Below are 7,388 nucleotides of genomic sequence, written 5' to 3' on the forward strand. Positions count from 1 at the left end.
CTAGTGAGCTGTAAATAGTTCCCTTGTAGCAGCTAGTCCACAGTCCTGGCTCACTGGGGCTCCTGGACTCATTGCAGGGATGGGAGTTACTCGTGCTCCTCAATCAGGACAGTGTTACAAGAGTAAGAGGTTCTTACTTGTAAATAGGCTTCCCTGCTCAAACAGGCTCCTGCTGTACAGATCCGGTAGACGGGTGAGCACTACTTTTTTTTTTTTTTTTTTAAATGTAAAGAGTTTTGGCTAAGGCCTCATTTTTTTTTTTTAATTGCCTTAAGTCTAAGTAGTGATTTTGGAATGCCTAGCAGGGTGTGGTGGTGCACACCCACAGTCCCACACTCAGGGCTTATGAGTTTATAAGCAGCTTGACACTGAGTTAGTCCAGGGCAGCCTAAGCTAGAGAACAGAAGGCGTCTGCGATCTGTCGTTTGAGTGGCTGGTTCTCTGCTGCCTGTTGCTGTTGGGGTTTTGTTTTGTTTTTGCTGTGCTGGAGATGAACCCGGGGGCCTCATGCTAACCCTCACGGGTTCTCTGCCACTGAGCTTCCCCAACCAAGTGCCTCTTTTTCAATGGCCGACCAGCTAGTTCCCTTGCCTCGTTCTCAACCAAAGCTTACAGGTTGTTAGTAGTCAGATGGCTGTGTACAGTGGTGTGTGCTGTTACTGCCACATTTGAATCCATTGCAACACCCAGTCTGCATGCCGGCTGCTGGGTTTAGAAAGACTTTGATGCCTTTTGCCTCAGATTTCTTAGGTAATCTCGTCATGAGAAAGTGTTCCCCTTTGGGATTAGAGGAAAGGGCAACGTCTGCCCCTCAGCTGGAGAGCAGCTACTGGTGTTTGCCTTCCCTTCCACGATACCTTCAGCTTCTGAGATCCACTTCAGTTTGTTTATCCCTCACTTTCCCCTCCGGTGCCCCAGGTCACTGTTAGGGGATTGCCCATCAGCCTTGCCAAGCACAGCTGTGGAGGAAGTGCCCAGTGCAAATTTGTATATGTGAGGCCTTAAACTGTCCCTTCGTTTTCTTCCTGTGTTCTTCACGGGTGTCGCTTATGCATCAGGTCCGAAAGCAGCTGCAGACTCAGGGCAGATCTGCTGTGTGAGCTGCTGGGGTTTTAGAAACACACTACCATGGCCAGTTTCTAGGCTGCTAGGGGTCATTCCCAGTGCTTGGCATATAAATCCAGAATACCAGCACGTCACCTGTGTGGCATTGGCAAATTTCACTGTAAAGAACCACACTGGACAGTCTCACGCACTCTGCTGCATCCCTGGTGCTAAGTAAGTGTGGCCTGTAACGTAGAGGGCACAACAGCCATTTAACGTGTGGATGAGCCCCTGCCCGCCAAGGTTTGTTTCTGTGTGTAAATGTTATACAGCCTACTGCTCTCTAGTAAATTGTGTTTGGGGAGTATTTTCCTTCTTTTATCCTGATAGTTACAGTTGCTTATTTGAACCATCAACCCAATGTTCAGGCAGCTAGTGTAAAATCACATTAAATGTCCATGGTCTATAAAAACTGCTACATGTTTGTGGCTGTCTTTGTGTCATGTTGAAACTTTGAGTCCATTGAAGGAAACATGATGTGTGAAGATGTAGCTGAGCATTATCGGGGACCAGTCACTTCCCAAGACACCCAGTATTCACATTGTATCACAGGGCATGCACATGGTGGGCGGGGCAGCACTGCAGAAAACAGTTCCTGAGTCCGGTGGTCAAGTCGACATGGTGTTGGTATTTTTATATGTTACAGTTAATACAAATTTTGTTTTTCTTTTCTAGTTTGTTGAAAATTTATAATGTATATAGAATATCACATTGAAATTTTAGTTTCACTAAAACATTTAATTGTTCTGAGTATCGTGTTAAGCTATTTAATGTAACATATTTTAAAACTCTGTTTCGATAATATTGTCTCCTCTGGTCTCTGCGTGGTTTTGGAATGTATTTCTTGAGCTTTAAGACAGCTGTACCAGGCATGGTGACCCACACCTGTAACCCTGGCACTTGGGAGAGCGAGGCAGGGCAGGAGGATGGGAGAGTGAGGTAGGGCAGGAGGATGCTCTGGGTTGAGGGCAGCCTGGGCTACACATCAGGACAGTAAAACCCTGGCTTGGGTCTCGGGGGTGGGGTGGGGATAAGAAATGAGGGCGAGTAGAGAGAGCTTGACCAAAAGAGAAAGCTGGCAGCAGCTGGAACTCTAGGTCAGGTCAGAGCTCCACAAGCAAGCCGTTCCTGTCGTCTCTGGCTTTCACTGGATAAAGATACCAAGGAAAGCCGAGAGTGCGCAGTTAAACAGCGCAGCGCCTGTCTGTATGCGGCTGTCTGTGTGTCATTTCCTCCTGCAGATTCTGCCTGTGGTTTCATCAATCTCAGCTCAGCGTATACCTGGTTAAAGTTTGAAAACGATTTGTAGCGTAATCCAGTGTACATGTAAGCAGTCCTAAAAACCATCCAGAAAATGTGCCCAATATTAGGGGGTTGGTGCTGGGATCACGTATAAGTTGTGTTTCTTTCTACTTTCTGAGTCTTTACCAGTGTGTGCCTACTTTGTATAAGAAACCAAAAGACAAAGCTGAGGTGAGAAATAAAGGTGTGTGGCAAGTCATCCTTGTGAAGTTTCTTCATAATTAGAAGGAAGAATCCCCCTCCCCCCATGGTGCCAGGATCGGGCCAAGGACCCCTGTGATGTGGAAGTGAGTGACCTACCACCAAGCTATGCTTCAGGCCTGAACAGGCCTGCACTGTCAACCCCAAGGCACAGTGGGATTTAAGTGTTCAGAGATGCTTGTCTCCCCTCCTCATCCAGCCCCTGGCTTCCCGGTGTCTAGAAACATCCTATAAGACCCTGTCTGGTTCCTGCCAGCAATACACAATGTGGTCCAAAGTACCATTAGCCAGGGGCTGGAGAGCTGGCTCAATTTGTGTGACTCCCAGCACCCACATGGTGGCTTAGCAGCTGCTGTGACTCCAGGGGATCCAGTACCCTATTTTTTTAAAGTGCTATTAACATGGTTCTTTTTAAAAATGGACTACAGTTTGCACAAGAGTCATAAGCTTCCCCTCAAAGACAACGATCCAGTGTGGGCAAGAGCTGCACTTTCTTTGAGCTGTTATAGGAAAACATGCATCATGCATCAGTGTTCGTTTCCCTGCAGGTAACAGAAAAGCTATTTTAAGTATCCTAACCAAATAAGAGAGTGTGTCTTCCATAAGTCTAGCTGTGGACAAACCGTTTTGTCGGCCACAGGATGCTGAGGCTGGTCTCTGGCTACAAATGCTGGTCCAGCCATGTTGATTTCTCAGTGCTTTTGCCTCGACTGTAACTCCTTTTCCTAGGAGACCAGCCCATGGAATTCCTCCTGCAGCCTACCAGAGGTAGGCCACCCTTCCTAAGAGGTGGGAAGGAGGGCTCTTGACCTCTGACTGTACAGTTATCCCAACAGAACCGGGCTGCTTTCTAGCTATCAGGAGGTAAATGGGACATGGTTGGCGTCTGACACAGCTTCAGGAGAAGTGGTCACCACAACATACTGTAAATGACAAGAACAGGTACAGCATCTCTAAACTGTGGACAATGTTTGGCACTACGGTTAGGTGGAATATTGGTTACATTCTTTTTGCTGTGACCAAATACCTGGCAAGAAGCAACTTAGGAAAAACTTTGACTCCCAGTGTGAAGGGATGCACCCTTTGTGGAGAGAGGCCTTCTGCCATAGAAGGCAGCTCCCTGGTGCCAGTGTGTGACTTAAGACTCCTCATCTCCGGGGTTGGGGATTTAGCTCAGTGGTAGAGCATTTGCCTAGCAAGCGCAAGGCCCTGGGTTCGGTCCCCAGCTCTGAAAAAAAGAAAAGAAAAGAAAAAAAAAAAAAAAAAGACTCCTCATCTCCAGGGACCAGAGGGCAGAACCAAAGCCTGAAGCCCAGGATCCCTGCCCCCCCCCCCTTCCTAAAATCCTCAGCTCCAAAAATACCACCACCAGCTTGTGAGGCTGTAGGGAACATTTCATGTCCAGGCAACAATTGTCAGTGAACACAAAGTAACAATTGTTAGTGGACACAAAGTTACAATTGTTAGTGGACATTATTTTAAACTAAGAGACAAGCTGGATGTGTGATACCTCCTATAATCCCAATACTCACAGGCTGAGGTTGAAGGGATGGAGAATTTAAAGGCCAGCCTGGACTACACACACCCTGTCTCAAAACATACACAGGAGGTATATATACTAGTAATATAAAATATTTTTAAAGCAGCGTGTCTATATAATATGTAATATATATGCATGTACTATATGTACAAATATAACATATGTAAATGTGTGGGACAGTGGACTGTGCCAGGAAACTTGGTAAGGTTGAGTGGGTCCGAGACCCCAGCACCCAGGCACGCACCTGAGACGGGAGGCATCTCCCTGCTGCCTACTAGATTCCTGGCCCAGATCACGTGTCACACTTCCCACATAAGAAATATGACCTGTGGTCAGAGTTCTCCATGCTAATGAGATATCTAGAGGCCCTGAGGGTTTAGCCAATAAGCTTCCCTTCCCTGCCATTGCTTCCTGCAAAAGGTATTTAATCTCTGGTCCACCCTGAGAAGGAGGTGTGCACCCATTTTCCACGATGAACAACCAATAAACCGTATGGATAAACATGGAGCATGGAGCTACAAACTAAGCCTCCAGCAGAAGGCCTCTGTGAGCCCGGACAACTGCCGCCACGCTAAGGACAATTACCAGTGAGCTAAGCTGGAGTTCCCATCCTCCCCCCCCCCCCCCCCACGGCTCATCATCCTTGGCCCTCAGGCCCCAACTCTGTTCCCAACTCCCCATGGCCCAGAGGCCCCGGATGTCCAGGAGTTTGGGAGCTCCCGGTCCCAGGCTCCTCATCGCAGGCCCTCCCTTCATTCCTGAGGCCTCTGTGTGGATTTCCAGCACTGACTGCAGTCAGGGAAGTCAGGGAAGTCCAGCCTCAGCCTCCCACATCTTAGACTGCGTTTTCCCAGCCCCTAAGCAGTGTCTCTGTGCTTCACCGCAGCATCTGAACACAGGTCCGTGCGCATGCGCGATTGCGTGTGCGTGCGTGCGTGCGTGCGTGAGTGTGTGTGTGTGAATTCCCAGTACCACACAAGAGCAGGTATGGCTATGCACACCCGTGTTCCCAACAAGGAAGCAAGTTTGGAACCTGATGGGGGTACACAGGACCCCACTTAAAAAAGGTGTCACAGCACTAAGGACACACTTAGCAAACATTACAAACCCATCACTGTGTTCAACTAAGCAGGAAGCACGCACAGTGTGGAGCCCACGGTAGTCAGAGGTATGCATTTGGCAACTTGGTTCCCAGGTGATGGAAGAAAGGCAGGCTCTGGAGCATAGACTGTAAATCCAAAGCCTGCTCGGTCTATGAAGCAAGTTCCAGGTAGCGCGGCTCTGTCTCAAAACCGGAATCACAAGGTCCTGTGTATGTGTGCACTAGACCTGGAGTCTTTGAGGAAGTCTTTCTCTGAAACTGAAGCTCACTGGTTGCCTAGGCTGGACAGCTAATGGGTCCCTGAAATCTACCTGTTGCTCTCTCCCTCACCTGTCACCCTAGCTCTGAGAATGCAGGCAGGAACATGTGTAGGGGAGGAAGAGTTGCTGGGGATTTGAACTTGGGTCCTCACGCTTTACCCACTGAGCTATCCCCCCAGCCCATCCCCCAAAGCCCTTAATGGCACAGAGGACACTGGTGTCTTCATCAACTCATATGGCAATATGGGAAAATTAATCCAGAATGCAAAGAAGCTTAAGCATATCTTAATTTTAATTTTTAAATGTATGAGAGCATGTATATATATATATATATATATATATATATATATACTCTACAAAGTTTTTTTTTAAGACTTATTTATTTCATGTATGTGGTTACAATGTTGCTGTCTTCAGACACACCAGAAGAGGGCGTGGGATCCATATTTCAGATAGCTGTAAGCCACCATAGGTGGTTGCTGGAAATTGAACTCAGGACCTCTGGAAAAGCAGTCAGTGCTCTTAACCACTGAGCCATCTCTCCAGCCCATACTACAACGTCTTAAGAGAGCTCTTTGTAGGCAGAGTACTGGTAAGATAGCAAGTCACACTTTAAATGACACTGTTCCCTTGAGGGAACAGTCATGGTGTTTCTTTTATAAATAAAATGTCCATGTGAAAATGGCCGCTGGATGTGAGTGGAGAGGACGTGTCTGAGTGGCTTCTCTTTCTCTGCTTTAGACATTTTGGTAACTTGTATGGTCCACATTTATACAAAGCGTCATTCTCAGAACCAGCTCTAGTTCCGTCTCAGTGAGTGGCTGTGGGGTGGGCCGGCTGGTTCTACATCAGCACCAAAGGGGCCTTAAAAGGAAATTGAGTCAAGTCGTAGAGCCAAAGGGCACAACGGGAACTGCCATTCTAGAAAAGGCTGCGAAGGCGGAAGTTTAGAGGAATCACTCGGGAAGGAAATTAGGAGTAAAGACTTTCGCCCCAGCTTCCCGTTTCAAGGGCACTTGGACCTTCCTCTTTTTAAAAGATAAAAACATCCTATAACCATGACTTTTTAACATACATAATGAGCACATTTACCAATCCAATGTTGATGTCCTGACCTTTTTTCTTTTTTTTAAGTGAAAGCAGGAGAGGCTGGCATCAAGGTGCACACCTGTAATCCCAGTACACGGGGCTCAAGTGGGAGGAACAGGAGGGTGGGGCCAGCCTGGGCTATGTACTACCTATGGAGAGCCTGCCTTACAGGAAATTCAGTATAAGAAGAGAACCAAAGAGTGGAACTGAAGCGCTCACCATGACCCCTCCCTCAATCTTAGGGGTTGTGTATGTGTGTGTGAGTGTGTGTGTGTGTGTGTGTGTGTGTGTGTAAGCGTGCACATTTGTGTGTGTTCAGCACAGTATTTAGTATCATAAAATTTTTCATAAAGAATCAATTTATACATTTGCTGACTGTAACTCAGCATTAGCTTCTGTGTGTGTTGTGGTGTAGGGGGTAGGGTTCACATGTGTGTGTGTGCACGTGGAGTTTAGAGGTTGACATTGGGTGTCTTTGTTACTTTCTGCCGCCTTTTTCTGAGGCAGGGTTGGTTGCTCTCTCACTGGACATGATGCTCACTGATTTGGATAAACCGAATGTGCAGTTTAGTTCCTTCTCAGCAAGAGCCGTTGGGGTGGACTGGGGTCCTTTGGTCTCTGCCTCCCTGACACTGGGATCTCAGGCCTGGCTTTTCACATGGGTGCTGGACCCAAGTTGAGGTCTTCAAGTCTGTGTGGCAGGTGGGCTCCAAGTGGGTTGTCTCCCCAGCTGTGCATTAAATTCTTCATAAATGAATTTCCCATCTTTTTCACATGTTGCATTCTTTAT

This window comes from Rattus norvegicus, chromosome 14, assembly GCF_036323735.1.
Source record: "Rattus norvegicus strain BN/NHsdMcwi chromosome 14, GRCr8, whole genome shotgun sequence".
NCBI classification, from domain to species: Eukaryota; Metazoa; Chordata; class Mammalia; order Rodentia; family Muridae; genus Rattus; species Rattus norvegicus.